This window comes from Phoca vitulina, unplaced genomic scaffold (genome assembly GCF_004348235.1).
Source record: "Phoca vitulina isolate PV1807 unplaced genomic scaffold, GSC_HSeal_1.0 scaffold2, whole genome shotgun sequence".
NCBI lineage: Eukaryota > Metazoa > Chordata > Mammalia > Carnivora > Phocidae > Phoca > Phoca vitulina.
Window position 1 is genome coordinate 46,494,946 of NW_022589705.1, and position 22,014 is coordinate 46,516,959.

General features: G+C 45.1%; 1 protein-coding gene across 2 annotated transcripts in view; it reads left to right on the forward strand.

The window, feature by feature from the left end:
- GNG12 (G protein subunit gamma 12) overlaps positions 1–22,014 on the forward strand; it is a 127,557-nt gene that overhangs the window by 45,703 nt on the left and 59,840 nt on the right. The window contains exons 1-2 of one of the 2 annotated variants that reach the window (XM_032426451.1): positions 4,836–4,956; positions 5,717–5,769. The gene's annotated coding sequence lies outside the window, so the exon portion shown is untranslated. Of the gene's footprint in view, positions 1–4,835; positions 4,957–5,716; positions 5,770–22,014 lie in introns of those variants that run through there. The other variant, XM_032426449.1, reaches the window with a different exon arrangement.

The following is a 22,014-nucleotide window of genomic DNA, read 5'->3' on the forward strand; positions in this document are numbered from 1 at the left end:
GGTTCCTACTGTCTGTCTTTCACCTTTGGGGCTCAAGACTTGATTCCTGATTCTTTGACACATTACAGCATTACTTTATAAAGTCAGGAGCCATGCAACATCTAGTAACAAATTTCTATGCTAGACTCAAGACAAAGGGTATATTTTCCCTCACCTTTGTGGAGTATGTACCTTTTACGCCTTTTATATGTTTTGAAGGCCCTTTCTTACGCGTTTTGCCATTTGAGATGACGAGACAATGTGTCAGAATTTGCAAGTGAAATCATAATAGGCCTGACTAGGGAACAGTAGAGATGTCTTGAGAACTGCAAACATTCTCCAACATGCTTCTCAGTATAGTCCATTCAGGGTGACTCCCCATTTTATAGGTGGGGAGGTGGAGGCACATTTTAGTTAAATGATTTGCTGGAAGTCACTGGTAGTCAAGACAGCTGGAAGCCAGGCCTGTAAATCTAGTGTTCACCCCACTCTCCCACAATGCTGTAGTATGTATTTTCTAGGGAATTAACGTAAGACTTGAAACAAATCTGATCAGATTCCAATGGCTGTTTGAGGTTAAAGATCTCCCAGGGCTATAATTTTGTATTTTATAATTATATTAAATGTTATAGTAGTGGAGGGAGTCTAGCGAGGTATCATGTGCATTTTAGACAATTCCTATTGAGTGGAACTTTTTTTTTTTAAGATTTATTTATTTGAGAGAGAGCGTGTGCACGAGCACAAGGTGGGGCAGAGGGAGAAGCAGACTCCCCGCCAAGCAGGGAGCCCCATGAGCCTCGGGGCTCCATCCCAGAACCCTGAGACCATGACCTGAGCAGAAAAGTCAGACTCTTAACCATCTAAGCCACCCAGGCACCCCTCGAGTGAAACTTTTTACAATGATGGAATAATCTACACTGTTGCTGTTCAGTACAAAGCCATTTCTTTGTCTACTTGATTACTTGAAATATGGCTCGTGTGGCTGGGGAAATGAGTTTTTAATTGTGTTTAATTTAAGTTTAATTTCCCACATGTGCTAGCAGCTATTGTATTTGACAGCAACAGTTCTAGAATCCTTAATGTTTTCCTGACATTGCCACCTGGATATCTCAAACTTAACAAGGGCAAATCAGAATTCTTTTTTAAAAATAAAGATTATTTTATGGAGTGTGTATGTGAGTTGGGAGGGGCAGAGGGAGAGAATCTTCAAACAGACTCCCCATTGAGCGAGGAGCTCCAGTCAGGGCTCCATCCCAGGACTCCCTGGGTGAGATCATGACCTGAGCCGAAACCAAGAGCCGCACGCCTAACCAACTGAGCCACCTAGGTGCCCCGGTCAAATCAGAATTCTGGATTTTCTTTCCTCCCACAACCTGTTTGTCCCTCAAAGAAGCTACCATTGACCCAGTTGCTTGAGCCAAAACCTTAGTGTCATCTAGATCCAATCCTCTCCTTCGTCTCTCACATCCACTTCATCAGCAGGTCCTAATTGTTTTACTTCCAGAACCTATCCTGAATCCATTCACTTCTGTCCATGCCACCTTCTACCGTCCTGGGCCAAGGTGCCATCGTATGTCACCTAAACAAGTGAATGGCCTTGTAACCGGTCACCACTGATCCATTCATCCACTGTGGCTTCTTCCCGCCTCGTCCATGTAGCTGCCCAGAGAGACACTGTTAAACTCTTCAGTAGGTCCCATCACTCCATGTTTATATGGAAACATTTGTAGAACTTGTCACTGAAGTTATCTTACAGACTTCTTTGTGAACTTGTTTATTTTCTGCCTCCCATTATGGTGGGAGGGTCCCTGTATCAGGAGCCCTGTTTACCTCATTCACTATGTCTCCAGCAGTACAGCCATGCCCGGCACATAATCTGCACTCAGTAAAGCTCTCAGTAACAATTAGGTTAATGTTTATTGTGGAAGAAGAGGAGCTCGGAAGAGTCGAGACACAATCGGTTGTTACTAGTTTGGTTGTTAATAACTGAGATAATGCTGATGTCCATATACAGGGGAAGTTGGTGGTTTCTTTTACATTGTGGGTGCAGTAGGAAGGGTGGGTGTTATGGCCAATTGCCCTTATCTGCCGGTGGTAGGCTGGGCCACCGTGATGCAGTCTCTGACGTGAGCTACAAAGAGCTCTTTCTCTCCCTAGACGTCTGTGTATGTCCCAGATCTTGAAACGTTTGTCTTTTCCACTGTTAGGGAAAGAAAGAGAGGAGTGTCCTCCTCCAACGTCACTTTTTTTATTCCTTCGAAGGGAGTTTAGATAGTGCTGGAAAGAAACATACCATGGAACTGCAGGGTACAGAAGGGCAAAGCCATGACTGGACAGCAAAAGGAGATTTGCAACATGAGACTTTTATTTAAAACAATATTTGGAATATAGTCATATTGAGTTATTTGAAACCAAATAAACCTTAAGAAAGGGTTTTGTGTCCTTTTTTTTTTTTTTACTTGAGTATCATCTTTTTTAGAGGCAAGTATCCTTGGAACACATGGTTGGCTCAGTCGTTAAGCATCTGCCTTCGGCTCAGGTCATGATGCAAGGGTCCTGGGATCGAGCCCCGCATCAGGCTCCCTGCTCGGCGGGAAACCTGCTTCTCCCTCTCCCACTCCCCCTTGCTTGTGTTCCCTCTCTCGCTGTGTCTCCCTCTGTCAGATAAATAAATAAAATCTTTAAAAAAATAAAATAAAATAAAGTATCCTTTCTGGCATTCCTTTATAATGGTCACCCAAGGCTTTCAGAGGGCATGTTATTACTTAGATCCATGTGCAAAGTGAAGGGAAGCTGAAGAACTTGTTGGAGGTGGGCGCCTGGGTGGCTCAGTTGGTTAAGCAACTGCCTTCGACTCAGGTCATGATCCTCGAGTCCCTGGATCGAGTCCCGCATCGGGCTCCCTGCTCGGCAGGGAGTCTACTTCTCCCTCTGACCCTAACCCCTCTCATATGCTCTCTCTCATTCTCTCTCTCTCAAATAAATAAATAAAATCTTCAAAAAAAAAAAAAAAAGAACTTGTTGGAGGTGTGATTGAGTTGGTCAAGATCTGAGTTGCATCTTTTCCCTCTAGTACTGAGCAGGCATAGGAAATGACCACCCCTCAACACTGGCTGGATTTAAAAGATGAAGATAAAACTTGCTTTTTGCTTTGTTAAAGGACATATTTGGAGAGTTGGAGACTCTTTATCCCAGTGTGTTTTTATTCACAATCTGGCTCTGCCACTTATGAGCTGGGTGACCTTAGGCTGCTAACTTCTTTGCCTCGTTTGCTTACCTGCTAGATCAGGTAATAAGAGAACCTACCCAGTATGGTTACTGAGTGGATTAAAGGAACATGCAAAGCACTTGGAACAGTGCCTGGCACACAACTCCATAAAAACCAACTTTTATTATTATCCATAGTAGTAGTAGTACATAATTCTCGATTGAACTGAGTGACCACTGGCCGTGATGCAGAGAGAGTTGTCCCTAAGTCAGCCGAAGGGGTTCACGGAGGCTTCCCAGGGAAGGTGACTTTTGAACTGAGACCTACAGATAGGCTGATACAGTAGAGAAAGGATGTGTTTGACAGAACAGAATATGCAGAGGCACGGAGGAGTGAGTGAGTGGCATTTTGGGACCTGTAAATATGTCTCTGTGGCTAAAGGACAAGATACCTGAGCGCTCAGGCACAAGACCGCTGTGGCTTTTGAGTGGGCTGAGGAGGCTGGACTTGATCCTAGAACCTAGAGGAAGCCACCGAAGGACTTTCAGCAGGTTCAGGCTCAGGTGGCAGCCTCCTGCGGCGGCCTCAGCCCAAGGCCTGTTGATTCTAAACAGTGTCATTGATCCACCCCCTTTCCTACTACTTGGGCATGGAGTTCGCACATGTGGATCTTATTTTTCTCATTAGGTGTGATTTCTTTGGGGACCATGGATTAAGTAGAAGGATGTGTTTTCTGAATTCCTTTCTACCTGATTCGTCTTCTCTTCCTCTCCACCTCTGCTAGGACAGATACACAGGTGTCTAACTTGTAGACCCCCTTGGGAATCTGATCAAAGTGATGGACTCTTCCCTCAGAAAAATCATGAAGACAAGGTTTTCCAAAGACTGACACCCCTCCTCCCCCTGCTGTTAACCCCATACTGTACTCCCAGACCTAGGCCTGACCCCAGGCCTGCTTGTGGTGCTTTTGCTCTCACTCCATGTTGTTTTTATTTTAATTTGCTAGCACATCCCATAACTCCTCCATCTGCCATCACTACTATTATCTGACCATGTATCATGAGAGCAGCCTTGAATCACTTGGTTATAATTAAACCTGAAAGCAATTATCTTATTTTGAGCCATTCACATTTAATTGAGAGTCCAGTGGCTAAGGACATGGGCTCTGGAGGCAGACTGCATGGATTAGAATCCCAGCTCTGTTGGGGCACGTGAGCGGTGCAGTCGGTTGAGTGCCCAGCTCTTGGTTTCAGCTCAGGTGGTTATCTCAGCTCCGGGCCATGAGATCAAGCCCCACATCCGGCTCCGTGCTCAGTGGGGAGTCTGCTTGAGATTCTGGCCCTCTCTGTCTGCCCCCCACTCCACGCTCACATGCTCTCTCTTTCTCTCTCACATAAATTAATTCTTAAAAATAATGCTTTATTGAGAAAAAGGAATCTCAACTCTGTCACCATCTTATAACCTTGAGTAAGCTACTTAACTTCTCCATGCCTCAGTTTCCTCATTACAAAATGGGAATGATAATATGCTTACCTCATAAAGTTATTGCGAGGATTAATTGAAGTAGATGCCAAGAATAGTTCTTGGCAATAGTAAGTGCTATATAAATATTTGCTATTATTATATGATTATTTCTAGTAAAATGACATCATGAATGAGGTAATGATGGATTACAAGGAGCAGGAAAATAGATGAATAAAATCTCCATATGCATTTGACTGGCTTTGCCAGGACCTGTAAAGGCCAAGATTGGATTCTCTCAGTGTCTGGTGAGGCTACCGGCCAGCATGGCTATTGACTACTTGAAATATGGCTAGTCTGAGTTGTGATGTGCTGGGTCCTGAAGATTGAGTATGAAAAAAAGCATGTGAAATGTCTCATTAGTAATTTTTATATTCGTTATATGTTGAAATGATAATTTTCTGAATAAATTCAGTTAAACATATTAAAATTTCATGCCCTTCTTTTTGCATTTTTAATGTGGTTACTCAAAAATATAAAATTATATAAATGGCTCATTTTATAGTTCTGTTGAGCAGCACTGCCTTAGGCTCCCCCTTATCGATCAAACAAAAGTTTGGGGTTATTTGTGATCAGGTGGCCACTATCAGGAAGCCTTGTACACTCTTCCCATTGTCCTTCAGGTTGTGCTGGACCATCCATTTTTTCACTGGTTCCATAAAGGGAGCAATGACTTGGTCCTAGCAGAAGGGGTTGAGGGACCAATGCGAGAGCAACAACCAAGGAGGCTTCTGCTGACTTGGAGGGGTTTGGACGAAAACACTACCATTTATAGTACTGGCTTCAGACGTCCAGCACTCTCTGAAGTAGATGAGAGAATGCTCTCTATTCAGGAAGTTGAAATATGTAGGCAAAAAACTCTCCCTATTCCACCAGGAGCCAGAAAAGGCTTTGCTAATCTTTAACTAACAGAATAAATACTCAGCATCATGGCGGTCTCTTGGGACTGAAAGCACACCCTTCCCGAGTATGATTTACTTACGGAATGTTTGCTTAATTCTATTTCAGATTCATTCCACCACTTACAACCTGAAAACGGTGGGCCAGGGGAAGTCTTACTGGTGAGTTCTCTTTCATTTTTAAAACAATGTGACTGTTTGACATTATTTTTGAATGTTTCACACTTCTAAGTTAGATACATCCCTACCAGTACTATGATTAGATGTCTATTTATTCACACTTTTTATTTTCCTCTCTGAAATGATTTAAGACGTCTCCAAGCCTTAAAGAAAAAAAAAAAAAGACCAATCCGTGTTCCTTGGCTAAGAACGTGGTCAGGGAAAAGATTATGATTACATGCCAAATACTATTAAAATAAAACTTTTCTTTTTCTTGTAATGAAACTATTTCCAGGCCCCTGTTGATGGTCTGCTTGTTTCAGGCAGTATCCAAAACAACAAAGTGTTATTTCGACCAAGGAATTCAGACAGTCCCTTGCAGTGTGTTGTAATGAAAATTGGCTCACAGTTATAACTTATTAGCTTTCTTCTTGCTGTAGTTTTCCTCTCCTCTCTCTGAACCGAAATGTGATTGTTGGGACATAACGGTTATGCAGTGGTAGAAAACTGACTTTAGAGTTAGGAAAGTAATATACTTTTTAAGTGAAAAAGTTTCTGGGGCTTCGTGTGGCATCACTCCCTAATGCTGTGGTGATACTGTTATTTGCAGTGTGTAGCAGTTCGCTTTTGCTGCATAAGGAATCACCCCCAAAATACACTACCAGAGATTTGAGCCAAAATTTCCCGACTCAAAATAACAATCATGTCTTTATCCTACGATGTTGTGGGTTGGCAGTTTGGGCTGGGCTCTGCTGTGTGATTCTTCTGGTCTCTGCCGGGACCACTCCTGTCTCTGCAGTCAGCTACAGGTCCAGGTCGGTTAGGCTTCGTTTCTGAGAGTCACCTGGCTGTTAGCGTGATGACAATGACTCTAAGACGTGTGTCTCACCATCCTTCAGGCTACCCTGAGCATATTCCCGTGGGGTTGGGCAGGGTACCAAGTGAAAGCAGGAACGTCTCCAGCCTAAGGCTCAGATGTGGCACGACGTTGCTTCCATCACGTTCTGGTGGCTAATGTGAGCTATGTGGCTGGCCTGGATTCAAGAGGCTACAGATACAAAGTCAGCCCCTTCATGGAGGAGCTGCAGAATTGCACCACGGGAACACGGATACAAGGAGGGGAAGGATTGTGGCCATTTTTATGGCCTTATCCTACAGTGTTTTTGAGTCATGTGAAAAAAGGAGGGCATGGAGTGAGGGCTCAGATCCATGCCCAGCCCGTAGCCCACCGCCCTCTCTCCCCATTCTGATTTGCTGGGCCCTGGCACTGCCCCCTGGCATCTCAACTGAGTAGGCTCTGAGGTGGTCTTGCCAGTGCCAGGCTGCCCACGCTCCAAGCCTCCCTCCATTCGCCGCTGCCACACTAGTCATCCTTCAGCTCATCTCTCAGGCTGTCACTGTCTGTGTCTCAGATCATCCCTGGCACCAGCCTCAACTCCTCTCTCTGGCTTCTCCACATCCGTCATCTGACCCCCTCCTCTCCTGCTCACCTCCCACCACCCCTTTTATTCCAGCCAGACTGTTCCATTTACCATTTCTCTTGAGGACACCTCATGCTGCTCACCCCTTCCCTCCTTGGAAACCCTTGTCATTCTGCAGGGCCCACTAGAATTTTCCCTTCTCTGCAATATGGCCTTCTCTGCCTGTTCTTGCCGTCTGGGATCTGCCCTGCTCTGAACTACTTCAAAGCCAAACGCTGGGTTGTGCGCTTCACTCTCTTCACCTTGGCTAGTCTGCCTTCTCCAGTGCTTTGTCGGTGCTTCCTTTGAACCTAAATGTGATTGTGGTGAGGGAACAGTTAGGCAGTGGGAGAAAACTGACTTTACAGAGCAGAAGGCTGCCCAGGCCTTCCTTGCAGGACCCCACGGAAGGCCGAGAGTATAGCCACTACTTAGTCAGCCAGGAGGCAGCATGGACACTGTGCTTGGTCGTCCATCAGCAGCTCAGCAGGGTCACGTGAGGCACCTGTTAAAATACAGGCTCCCCTGAGCCCTCCCCATTTATTAGGTCTGGGGTGGACCCCAGGAATCTTAAAGGGCTCAGATGATTCTCATGTGATTGCTGGAGCAGTTGGCACCACTCATTATGGAAAGAAGAAGACATTTAGGGGTGCCTGGGTGGCTCAGTCATTAAGCGTCTGCCTTCAGCTCAGGTCATGATCCCAGGGTCCTGGGATCGAGCCCCGCATCGGGCTCCCTGCACGGCGGGAAGCCTGCTTCTCCCTCTCCCACTCCCCATGCTTGTGTTCCCACTCTCGCTATGTCTCTGTCAAATAAATAAACAAAATCTTAAAAACAAAAAAAAAGACATTTATAGGAGACCTGGGTTGGAGCCCTGACCCTCCTGCTTTCTGCCTCTGGGACCTTATAAACTCAACCTAGCTGAGCTTCAGTTTCTCCATCTGTAAAATGGGAATAATGTTTAACTTGTGGCCTACCAAGAGGATCTAAAAGGATGATGTATGTGCCAGTGTTTCGTGAACCATAAAAGATAATGAAAATGCATTAATGGATTATGGATCTGTGGCTAGCCAGTGTTCAGAAAGGGGCAGTTACCTTCGTGGTGGTGGTCGTGGTAGTGAGAGAGGAGTAGGCAGGGGGTAGTCGAGTGGTAGTCATGGTGGGATCACTAATCACAGTAACAGTAGTCATCATCAGTGTCCTCTGTGATCTCGAGTGCTGCCTGTGCCAGGCACTGTGTAACTGCTTCACATAGAATTCCTTGGGATTTACAGGAAGACCCCCCCCCCCCAATTCAGTTGCCTCTCTACCATCATTACAGCCTATTCCACTATTAATGAATGAGTTCTTTGAATTTTTACCCTCTTCAAAATACCTGGTTAAAATGTACTCATCCCTCAGAGAGGAGATACTTGGATAAACTGTTATCAGTCATGGACAACCTGTCAATGTCAAGTACAAGGTCCTGTAAGTGTGAGCTGCTTTGATTGGATGGGAGGAGTTGGAAAAGGGAAACAACCAGGAGTCCTAAAGAGAAAGTAGGTGTGGGATACACAGGAACGGGCCAGAGGGCACCCAGCTGCCCAAGGAAGGACGGGGTGGCGGGACGTATGCAGGCAGGAGGGCGGGCAGAGGGGGAGGAGGACCGAGACAGTTGCTGACAGTTTGGCTCGGGCCGTTCCTGGTCCAAGGCCACCACCTTCTCAGCCTGCTCAGCCAGAGCTTCCCAGTGAGAGCCACCCGAACAGGCAGCATTTGTAGAACTGTCTTCCTTTCACCATCCGGGTTGTTTTATAGTATTTTGATTGATCTAATATACATGCCTCTCTTCTTTCAAAGAGCTTTGAGGTGGCTTTTATTTTATTTATTTATTTATTTATTTTTGGTGCAAAAGGGTGGTTTTATTTTTTTTAATTTTTTAATTTTTTAAAAGATGTTATTTATCTACTTGAGAGAGGGAGAGAGAGGGAGAGAGAATCTGAAGCAGACTCTGCACTGAGCACAGAGCCCGGCGCGGAGCTCGATCCCACAGCCGCAAGATCATGACCTCAGCCGAAACCGACTTAACTGACTGAGCCACCCAGGCACCCCACAAGGGTGGTTTTATTAAAGCGCGCAGGCTGCTATGAACATTGGGGTGCATATGACCCTTCTTTTCACTACGTCAAGGAGGGCACGTACTGCAATGAACCCTGGGTGTTATACGCAAACAATGAATCATGGAACGCTACATCAAAAACTAATGATGTACTGTATGGTGATTAACATAACATAAAAAAAAAAAAACAGGGGCAGGATCCATGGGCAGAAAGAGCTGCCTTTGGGGTGGCTTTTAAATACACACATAATATAATGAGACCCACAGAAATAAAGAAGGCAGGAAATTTGCGGGGGAAGGCAGGGTAGGGGAAGTTAGAGGTAAGGTTGGGCCCCGAGCATAGGGCTGAGAGCCTGTATGTGGGCTGTGAGGTCCCCCAGTCTTGCCTTGGAGCTTCTGGGTAGTCGCTCCCAGAAAGAACCCGTGCTCAGGTAACAGTGCACAGTGGCTGGAAGATGCAAGCATGATAGTTACTCAGAAGAGGTAAGACTTAGAGTCATTTCTCCAAAGTGTTCATTAAGAGGAGACCACATAAGGTTGTGAACAACATCCCTGTAATAAATAGAATAATGAGGACTGTCCTGGGTGTAGGTGAATGATGTAACCTCCAGTTGAAGCCCAAGAAAAGCCCTTCCAGTCCAGGTGTGCACTTAATCCAAGGATAAACTCTAATGGTTTCAGCTGGAATCACAAATACATATATTCGTGCTCCACCCCCACCCCCGTATTAGACTTTACAGATTGTTGTGGTTCTTGACGCTGAGCCTGGGCATCTGGCTGTGGACCAAATTTGGCACAGGAGTTGAAAGTGACTTACCATCCCTGTTCTAAAAGAATAATAAACAGCTTCCTGAAAGGACTCTGTAAATATTATTTCTCCCCAGTCCCAAATCATCTACACCCTGACTAGGTCTGTGGAGTGGCTTTTGGATACACAGAATTTGCATCGACCCTGTCCACTGTGACCTGTTTGGCCCTCTTGCCTTGCTCCACAAGTGGGTCTCCTTCTGCTTTGAGCCCCCTGGCTCTAGGTCACTTCTGATACAGGAGTGTTCAGGTGAGAACTGGGGCAGTTGGAGAATCTCATGGGAATAGGAATAGCAGCCCGCAAGTATTTGCTTGCTGTTAACAAACTACAACCTGGGCTCGCCTGGGTGACTGTTGTGCACTTCTGGGACTTTCTTCTTCAGGTCAGAAACTTTGATATTTATTGCAAGAAGTAGGGTCTGATTGGTGGCAGCATTGGTAAGAAGAACTGTCGGGCAGAGGGTCGTGTGAGAGAAGGTTAAGCCTAGACTTTCTGTAGGAATATTAGAGGATGAAAAACCATTAATTCAGGAGGATCATTGTCAGAGAGCAGCCTAGAATTCCGCAAGTACTACCCAGGAATGGGAACTTCCTTTCGGGCTTTATTTTCATTTAGGTCAGGCTTACTTGTTATTTTATTATTATTGTTATTTATGATTGTTGTTATTTTGTTTGCAAGTAACAGAAATCCAATTTAAACTAGTTTCTTGACTTACATAATTAAGAAATCTGTACTGGAATGGACTTCAGGTATAGCTGTATCCAGGAGTTCAAAAGATATTATCAGGCCATTCTCTTTCACTCTCTCCATCTTTTGGCTCAGCTCAATGCTGTCAACTTCATTCACAGGCAAGCTCTTCCCGTACCATGGTACCAGAGGTAGCCATCGGTGTTTCATTGCCATCATCCTCACAGCTATGGATCTCAGTGAAAAGAGACTGCCTTTCTTGCCATTGTTCTAACCAAGGAGGGATCTTAGCTGGCCCAGTTTGGATTCCTTTCCTGAATCAAGTTGGCCAGAAGTACACAGATGACAGTAAGCAGTATCTGTTTGGCCAGGCTTTGTTCATGTGGCCCTCGAGAGAGGGTAAATCCCTCCAGAATCCCATAGAATGGGGTCCTTATGAAAGAAGGAAGAATTTCGTTATCAGAAGGAAGTAAGAGCATGCCAAGTAGATAAAACTTTTGGGTACCAGAGTCCACTGATTTAGGAATTCTGAATTGGGGGGTCCACTAAACTGGAAAGTTTAAAATTAGATTCAGCTTCAGTTATGTTGACTACCTATTCCAGGGTCGGTATCATGATCAAGACTAGTAACAATGAGCATATGGAGAGGTGAAGGATGGGTGACCCCACCGTGGGGTCGGGTAGGCAGCTTTGGGCCTATGGATCTCCTATCGCATCCCCAGAATCTAGAGCAGTGACTATTAACCTGAGGACAGTGGGTGGGCTCCAGTGGATCAGTAATCCATTGAATGAGTCAGTGAATGGGCTTCTATGATCATTTGCAAAATTGTGTATATGTACTTTTTTTTAAAGTGGAAAAAGGGGTTATGTTTCCATCATTTTCTCAGAGGACTTCATGGTCCCCTACTGTTTAAGAGCCATTGCTCAGGCTTACTTAAATTGTTTTAGATTTGGCCAGCTTAATCTTATGCATTTGTTTCTTGTCTTGGCTCAACTAATAATGTTTAGTGTCCATGATAAACATAGTTCCCTATGGAAGGGACACAGTGATGTCAGTGGCTGAGTGTGTGGCGTTAAGTTGCATGTCGAGTTTTTTAGGCATTTGTGTAAACTCTTTACAGTCCCAGTTGCCATTTACCAAAATGCTGACTCTGGTGCCAGGCTCTGTGCTAAGTGCTTTACCTGCATTATCTGAACCACTTATTTCTACACAGGACTATGCTTCTGTGAACCTCGGGTCTGTTATGGAAGCACCTACTAGAACCAGCTCCTCTCGGCTGCCTCTCTGAGAACGCAGGATACAAACTCCGTGTTTTTCCTCTTCCCCACATCTGCTACCGTGTGTCTTCCTCTCTCCACCTTTCCACCCACAGGTGATAGAATCATAGAATCCCAGGGTTGGAAGAGTTTGCTCAGATCATGCAGTTCAGTGGTTTTTGAGCCCTGTTCTTTGGTTTTCTAGTTTTGGACTCCCAAGAGGGTAGGCTGGGCAGGATCCAAGTTCCTGCCCTGCTTCAGTCAGCACTGTCTGCTGAAAACCACTCATCTGTGAGGATAAAAAGGGTTCAGGATTAGATGTCAGACTTGAGGTTGAGTCCAGGTTCCTTACCTACCTGTGTGACTCTAGGAATGTTGCCTAACCTCTCTGAGCCGTAGTTTCCTTAGCTGTCCAAGGGGATAATAACCTCTGCCTCGTGGAGTTGTTAGGGGGACTGAATGAGGTAATATCTGTAAAGTCCTTGGTCTCGTGCCTGGCACATAATCTGTGCTTAGCAAAGATTAGCTGTAACTACTACATTGCACACGTGACGTGAGACTTAATTAAGACACAGCTGTATTCTTTTTTTTAAAGATATATATATTTATTTATATATATATATATATGTGTGTGTGTGTATATATATATATATATATTTATTTATTTAGAGTGAGCATGAGCTAGGGGAGGGGCAGAAGGAAGAGAGAGGGAGAGACTGAATTTCAAGCCGACTTGGAACCTGACACAGGGCTCCATCTCACGACCCTGAGATCATGACCTGAGCCGAAATCAAGAGTCAGAAGCTCAACCAACTGAGCCACCCAGGCGCCCCCAGCTATATTGTCTCCCACTGTTCCTTTAAAGTTTATTCGGTAAGGTGTGTCTTTCCTCCATTTTCTTTTAAAAACTTAATTAAGCCGAGACGCCTGAGTGGCTCAGTCGGTTAAGCGTCTCCCTTTAGCTCAGGTCATGATCCCAGGGTCCTGGGATTGAGCCCCGCATCGGGCTCCTTGCTCAGTGGGGAGCCTGCTTCTCCCTCTGCCCCTCCCCCTGCTTGTGCACTCTCTCTCTCTCTCTCTCTGTCAAATACTCGTTATTCTTAGGCAATAAGAAGTCCTATGGCCCCTTTAAGTAACACACACACACCGCACATACACGTTCACTTTGGAAATTGGAAATGCACGGTCTGGTCTATAAACAGTCAGTATTCACTCTAAGAGAAGACCTCCCCCTCCATCTTGCCAGTACGGGTCTCCCCGTCTTTCAGCTGCCCACCGCGTCAGGCCTCCCCAGATGACGCAGAGAGAGGAGGGGAGGAAGAGAGGAAGGTTCTTAACCTGACTGCTACTGTCCTGCCTGGCACTGGGTCCTCTGAGCCTGGCTGATGGGTAAATGGACTCTCTGTCCTGGCTCTTTCCGTGGCTTTCTCAAGGACTCGCTGTTGGAACTTTCCATCTGGATCTCCCAGCACTCACGCAGTGTGTCTCCTTCTGCTGGCTGCAATCATCAGCCAGCAGCTTCTGGTTTCCATTCGTGTTCTCCCACCCTCAGGCTGCATGAAGTCCATTGGGTCAAACCTGTTTTAAGGAGCCCAAAGCTGGTATTCCTAGAGCCCAGAGTTCACACTATTTCACCCCTTTCCCCCCACCCCCGGGGGAAGGGGGAGAACGACCACTTTCCCTGACCCAGCCTTCTGTTCTGCCACCAGAGGCCTCTTTTGTGTCCTCTCACATTTTGGTTCCTCAGGCAGGAGTTGCATACCAGTCCCCAAACTCTAAGAGACCCATATCAAGCCTTCCAAATGTTGCCTTTAAAACCCTTTTCTCTGGGGGTGCCTGGGTGGCTCAGTCGTTAGGCGTCTGCCTTCAGCTCAGGTCATGATCCCAGGGTCCTGGGATCGAGCCCCGCATCAGGCTCCCTGCTCCGCGGGAAGCCTGCTTCTCCCTCTCCCACTCCCCCTGCTTGTGTTCCCTCTCTCGCTGTATCTCTCTCTGTCAAATAAATAAATCTTTAAAAAAAAAAACCAAAAAACAAAACCCTTTTCTCTAGGCTTGAAATGAAAGGCCAGCTCCTTCCACCCCAGCCATCTTGGGGAGCGAGGGTAGGAATCAGAGCATTTCTGAGGAATCTGCCTCACAGAATCCTCTGTCACTTTTCACTGCCCTGGACCTGTTTATATATCCTCCTGTTGGATCTTTGAGCCAGCTAGGTCAACTTCTTAGAAATTTCCACATAATGGTCTGGCCCCGTGCTTTGGAATTTCCCATCTGTTGAATCTTGATGCTGGAGTGGAAACTTCCACTTTAGCATCTTGTTAGATTAACTGTTAACCCCTGGCTAATACAAGGAACTCCTCTTTAACACCCCTAAAAGCAGCCCTTCATCCTGTGCTTGAAACCTGGGCAAGCATGTGGAGCTCCCTACCTCCTCCTTTCCCTCTCAAATGTCTTACTACGATTTCCAGATAACTTGGAGCTGCTGGGAAGGTGTTGCTTCTACAAAGCCAAGCCTGGCTCCCTGCTACATTCCCTTTAATGGGGTCGGAAGTGTGTGTGTGTGTGTGTGTGTGTGTGTGTGTGTGTGTGTGTATGTACCCTGTCTGAGAAAATCTGCCTGGGTGGCAGAGATTTCAGGTAGAGGCAGGCTTCCACCAACACCCTGCCTCTAAGACCCCAGGAAAGCCTCTGACCTTGCCTCTGGGAAGGTTTTCCCTACCATGGCACCAAAGTGCGCTTGATACAACCCCAAGAGAAAGCTAGCATTTGGAAACTCCATGCTCAACCACTGTTTCTCATGTTCATGACCCTAATGTAGTTTCTTCTGAGAGCTGATTTGCCATGCTTCAGGGGGATTTTTAATCAAGGCTCCATCCATAGTTTATGAACTCTGAAAAATCAAGCCTTGCAAGAATGTGCTCTACAAGAACCACCCCCTAACCCCCTGATTTTTTTGCAGTTTTTCTTTTGTGCTTGAGCATCCTTTTGGAGTCAGCAGCTTTTCCTGCCTTCTCCGGTGCCAGCACTGTGAACTTGGGCCTCTCTGCCAAGGTGCCCTCCTTTGTCATGTGCAGGTTGGTTGGGCGGCTGTGGTGGTATGTGGGTCACCGTGCATTTAGGTCCCCCACACCCTGGTAAAGGCAGAGTCCTGGATGAGCAAGTGACACATGCTAGCAAGATATTTGAGTCAGAGTTGGAATCTCTTTGGGGATAAGAATGTATTAAATGCCTAAGAATGTATTAAATGCATTTTGGGCAATTCCATCACTGGACCAGTTCCCATGGCAGGACTCAACATTGTGAATCCAGATGTGAACCTGGTTTATGCCCTCATGTTCTCTTTGCTGGCTATTTATAAAGATGGCAGGATGTGGCTCCCCCCCTCCTCCGTCCCCTCCTTCTGTGCCCTCCCTCATGCCCCAGATGATGTTGGAGCCAGAGGCTATGAGGGCAGAACTGCACTCCCCTACCGCTGCTCACCTGTGTTCTTCTCTTGGCCTGAAACGATGTAGTGCTTCCCATTTGGCCATTCAAATATCTAGATGTACTAAATAGCTAATAGGCTGCTAACTAGAACATTCTTTCTATTTGTGCACACTTTACACCCAGGAGGTGCGTAGTGTAGGCAGATGGACCAGAGTTCAGACCTTTCCTTAGCTACTGGGATACTTTGGACAGAGTCTCTGAGCCTCCATTTCCTCATTTGTTAAATGAGGGTAATGCCAGGTGCTTCATAAGCTAGCTGGATTAAGGGAAGGTAATCATGTAATGAATTCGGCACAGAGGCCTGTCACATAGTATAGGTTCAATAAATAGTAGCTGTTATCATTATTTGCTTTTGACTGCTGCAGTGATTTCTTAAATATTCTTATAGCCTTGGAAAAAGTAGCCCAATTCTCTAGCAATTTTTTTTTGGTCAAATAGGAATTTGTGAAAAAAAATCAAAATGTGTGCAGCTACCTGCTTTAAAAAAATATCTTGCAAAGCTCCTTAGTTCTTTGTAGTGTACAAAGTGACTTTTGGTTGCAGAAGCAGCATGGCTCAAGAGCTAAGAATAAAGCTCAGCCTGCCCAGCCTCACATCCACCACTGAATACCTTGGACAAGGTGCGACCTTGGGCATGTCATTTACTCTTAAAGCCTCAATTTCTGCATTAACACGGTGAGGGTAATACTGCACAGGGTTGTTAAGAAACCTAAGTGAAATAATCCCTATGAAATGTGTAGCGCAGGCTTGGCACGCAGTAAACACCCAAATAATGGTGTCATTCTCTTCCCATCATGATATCATCTTCATTTTACAGGTGAGAATTTGCAGAACATTTTTTTCCTTGTGACAAATGGCTTCACGAAGACACTTTTATATGTAAGAAGTTGTTCTCGCTGTTTTGTTCAAGAAAGAACATGAACATTTCGGTGCGGGTTTGCTTACAAATACCAAACTGTAGCATATACGAAAGCAAGCTACATTAACTAAACAACTTGCCATTTCTGTAGGCGTCCTCTCATTTCCTTGTTAAGATTTGGCTGAGTGATTTTGCCACAAGACTGGGAAAAATTGATTTATTATTTTTACAAAGACTGTGAAAATATGCAAACATAGCTAGATTTGGCTAGGTGCTCTAAGTTCAGATCGGTTTATTTTGTTCTCTGTAAATCTGGCAGAGTTGGCACCTTCGTGTGGAGCCCAAGGAGGTCTTCAAAGGAGACATGACCTTCCCATCAGGAGGAGGGGGAGAAGGCCGGGTCTGAGGCAACAGGATGACCCAAAATGGGGGCCGAGGCTTGGTCAGGCAGGGGTGGCAAGCTGGCCTGTGGCAGAGCTCATGTTCCTGATGAAGGAGGTTCGTTCCCTCTACCGGGATTGTGCCCTTGGGCACTTCTTTCCTAGGATCCCCCTGGGGCGACGGGCACTCCTGAGGCGGTAGAGCTCCGGGCTCCTGGTGTTTTTACTCCGTGCCCACGCTGTGCCAGATGCAGGGTCTGTATAGAAGGAAGCAACATCATTATTTGTGGGACTGATTTGGAGGTGTATGTAACGCATGCCTGGACATCTTTGGTGAATGAATTACCCATTTGAGCAGGAAACCCATTCTCATGTTGGGTGTGACTCACTCACCTCTGCACACAGTTTAGGAGTGCTCTTTCTTCACAAACAAGCTGGAAGCCTGGCCAGTAAGCCCGAGGAAAGGGAAGTGCTGTAGCCTTAAGGGGAGGAACAGGTGTGGGGGGAGGCAGCTGGGCCACTTCCACTGGTTGGTCAGAAGGTGTTTACTGAGCACCTGCGATGTGCCTGGGGCAGGATGAAGAGGGAGCAGAACCTAAAGGGACACTTTCTGCCACCGACCACCTTGCACTTTCTTTCCCAGCCCGAGTCCACTCCCTGAGGCAGAAACTGAGCCACGTGACCACTGCCATTCTGTGGACGAGGCTTGCAGGCGCCTGCTTGCCAACACACTCCTCACCAGCAGTGCTGACCACGGAGCTCAGGATGGTTATGATGCTCAAGCTTCAGGGCCTATCCCCTCCAAGGATCCCTTCTAATGCCCTGTAGCTAAAGGGCTAGTCCTAATTTTGCATTCTTCTGCTAAGAGACCCCCAAATTGTATAAGGCTCAGGATTCACACAAACTAGATCTGTTCCTAGGCCGGGGAGAATTGGCACACACACTCCGGGTCTTTCTCCCTCTACCCTGTCATGCTGTTACCGAGATACTAGAATTCCAGTTTGTTCCAACGTTGAGAATAGGTTTTGCCCCTGCGTGTGACCTCTTCTGAGGCTTTACCTGAGTACCCCTAGGAGCATCTAACCCTTTCAGGGAAGAGGACGAAGGCCCAATGAGGAATTGCTATTTGGGCTCGTTCCTGGCCACCACACACCCTCAGAAGGTGGAAAGGTTCCACTATTCCTGCAGGAAGGCAGGGCCGGGGCTCTCAGACCTCCAGCAGCTTTGTGGTTGCTCGGAAGGAGGCCCTGCGAAGGAGCCAGGTAGGCATCAGCTGGCCATAATAGGCCCAGTGGAAAATTCTCCTTAAAAAAAAAAAAAGTAATACCCGTGAAACTGTATCAGCGTTGGCAAAAGCATCACCCTGATCTCAAGTTTTAGGAGAATAGGCTGCCAACCTCCAGGACTATGGCTGATAAAGTGTTTCTGCCCACTGCCCTTAATCAAGTCCCTTCCCTCATATTGCACCAAAGGGCTGGAGTGCTTTGCTAATCAGAATTCAATGTATTGAAAAGAAGCAAGAGGAGGGAAATGGCCCTTTTTGTACTTGCATATCTTCCTAGTTCTCTGCGAAAGTCCAAGTTTGAAAGTCATTTCCTTTTCCAGTGACATGCTGGCCAACTTCGCCCCCTGGAGGAGAACTAGAGAATTGTTTAAAATGAGCCATCTAAGGCATCCTCCTTGTTCTAACTGGTATCTGGAAAGAAATTGTCAGCCTGCAATAAGTCAGGATAGGGAAAGGGGCCTTTTTTTGGTTGTTCTTTCCTTTTGCCTTGAAACGAGTATTCTAAACTTAGGTTTAAATGCTTGTTTTCTATCTGTAAAGAATAAAATGGTTAAAATGCTACCAGGTTTAAGGCTCATACCTATTAAACTACAGTGGACTTTTTTTTTTTTTTTTTTGGTCAGGTCTCTCCACTAATGCTAATTATGGAAAATTACTACCAGTATTGAGTCTCCTTTTAGCCTTTGAAGTTGTGGTAGAGACAAAAACAATCAGAAAATAGAAAATTTCAACCACCAACTGGATACGTATTAGTGATCCTAACTAACAAACTGCAGCTCACCATTGTCCACATTGGAATCTTTTTTGAGTTCGTCCTGCTAGTTTAAATTACTTGGGCCTCAGTTCATTTACCGTTGCTACTAAAATCTGCCAGACAGTCACTTTCTGTCACAATTAGGCCAACAAGGTAATACTTACTTCACTACTACTTTCTATTCTTTTTGTATATTTTTAAAACCAAAATGCAAAACAGAAGGATAAGAGTTGAAATATAAAAACCTTCCCATATATTTCATCTTTTGTTAAAATATGATTTTATCCTGACACCTTTATTAATCGTTTGTTAATTACTCACCTGCTTTTAATTACCAGATCTGACCTGATTATTTAGCTTCTGTTGTGTCTTCTATAATGAGAGCCTTCATAATAAAAATCTCATCTACTATCTTTTGTTCACCAAGTGGTAGTTCATGACCCTGGATGAATGTTTATCATCTCCATTGTTCTAGATGTTCATCCCCCAAGTGGAGGATACAATCATAGTATTTTTATTATTAATGCTTTAAATAGTTGTTTTTCCTTTCTCTGCCCTCAGAAGTCCTGAGGTGCACCTCAGTATTTGAGGGCATGGCATTGTTAAGAGGCTGTTCTTTCCTCATATATCAGATTCATTGAGTACTTGGGGCTGTTTTTCCTATGGGAAAGGGAAGAGCGTGCACATACCTTGTAGGTTATTATTGTGAATCTTTTAAAAAATATATCTGACAGAGGTTTCTAATGATTATTGATCATAAGTGTATATATGGTGTGTAATTTTTCATCTCATGCAATCTTTATGTAAGAAAAACATTTCTTTGACCATATCATCTGTTTGCTTTTTGCACCCAGTGTATGGAAAACCAGCTGTCCTAATTCTAAGTAGGCATTACTGGCAGGATGTATTTCCTCCAGGATAGGTTCCTGGGAGATTGCTCATTTCTTGCCTCCTGAGGCACCTGACAAAGCTCAGAGGGGAAGGGGGAGTGAGCCTGGGGAGCCAGAATTCCTGCCGGCCTCGTCCCAGTCCACAACACAGGCTGGTTGCTTTTCTTTGTGAACGCTTACCCTCCTTGCCTATGGCTGCAGCCACCACCCCTTTATTTGGAGGAGAAATACACACGCCCCTTTCTTGGTCATCTGTCTCCTTTTCACTGTTGAAAGGAACCATTAATCTAATTTCAGCCTGATTCATTAATGATTCCTTGACATTCAGGTAATTGCAAGACTGAGCAACATCAGACTGGTTTGCAAGTTCCCTCTCATTTCAGAGAATTTTCAAGCTTTCGTTATTACTCACAAATTGCAACCTGCTCAAGTTCAGACTCTGCTGACTAGGATAGACAGGAAGGAGAAGGGCAATGTTTGCCACCAAGAATGGGTGTTTGGGATAGGGCAGAATAGGGGTTCGTGTTTTTAGTCAAGGGCAATGTTTTGCAGACATTTTGATGCAATGTTGTGGTAAGTAGTGTGAGATGAAATGAAAGACACCCAATAGCTGACCCTTTGCCCCTATGCTCCCCAGCCGTGCCTACACCAGCTCTGTCTTTCTCAAAGTACTGAATAAGGTTCTAGATTGCATAATAGTAGTATATGAATGTTAGTTTCCAGATTTGACTAATTGTAGTGTGGTTATATAATAGAGCTCTTTATTTGTAGAAAAGACACACTGAAGTATTTAAGGGTCGGACAATATCATTGTCTACCTCTCTCTCCCTCTCTTTCTCTCTCGTGCTCTCTGTAGTAGGGGTGCCTGGGTGGCGTGTCGGTTTTGCATTCCCACTCTTGGTTTGGACTCAGGTCGTGAGGTTGAGCTTCATGTGGGGCTCTGCGCCCAATGTGGAGGCTGCGTGCATTTCTCTCTCCCTCTCCCTCTGCCCCTCCCACTGCGCACATGCTCTCTTTCTCTCTCAAGTAAATAAATCTGACAAAAATAAATAAAAAATAAAGTAAATATAGCAAAATGTTGACATTTGAGGAATCCAAATCTGGGTGAAAGATAGCAGAGAACTATTTTTTGCCATTCCTGTAACTTTACACCTGAAATTATGTCAAAATAAAAGTTTTAAAACATGATGCTTGCGAAGACTTTGTAATCACATAGGGAAATGCAAACTATAAAATTGTACCATAGAGTGTGATTTGAGCTCCTTTAAAAACTCATGGAGAAAGTATTAGAAGGAAATAGAGCACCATGTTAACTTTTGTAATCTATTATCCATGTTAATATATGTTAGACGTTTTTCTCTAAGTAGCTGGTATTTTCTGAAAAATCAGGAAAAAATCTTTTTAAAAAAGGTGATGGCTAACTCTTAAAGATCTGAGTGAATCTCGCTCTTCGAGTCTTCACCACCAGGCACCCGCTGTACTAGAAGGGTGTCACACGTGCATATACAGACGGTCCCCGACTTAGGATTTTTCAGCTTCATGATGGTGCAAAAGCAATACACATTCAGTAGAAACTGTACTTTGAATTTTGATCTTTTCCCAGGCTGGCACTGCGTGGTAGGTTACTTTTTCGTGATGCTGGGCAGTGGCCGCGAGCCACACGCAGCTCTCCGTGAGGGATGTGATCACGAGGGTGAACAGCAGATACGTTGACATCCATTCAGTTTTTCACTTGCAGTACGGTATTCCGTACGTTACACGAGGTAGTCAACACTTGATTATAATCAACACAGGCTTTGTGTTAGATGATTTTGCCCAACTGTAGGCTAAGTGAGTGTTCTGAGCATGTTTAGGGTAGGTTAGTGTATTTTTATTTTTATTTTTTTAAGAATCCTCTTTTTTGAGGTTATAATTTACATAAAATAAACACCCATTTAAAATATGGTCTGATGAGTTTTGACAAATGTGTGCACCCATATAGCTATCATCACAATCAAGATACAGAACATTTCATCACCCTCAGAGTTTCCTTCGTACCTTTTTTCCTTTTCATTTCTAGTGTGTTTATGTTTATTTGTTTCTAATCTGCCCCTCTAAAATAAAAGCTTTTTTAAAAAATTATTTTTAGGGGCGCCTGGGTGGCTCAGTTGGTTAAGCGACTGCCTTCGGCTCAGGTCATGATCCTGGAGTTCCGGGATCGAGTCCCACATCAGGCTCCCTGCTCAGCGGGGAGTCTGCTTCTCCCTCTGACCCTCCCCCCTCTCATGTGCTCTCTCTCTCTCTCTCA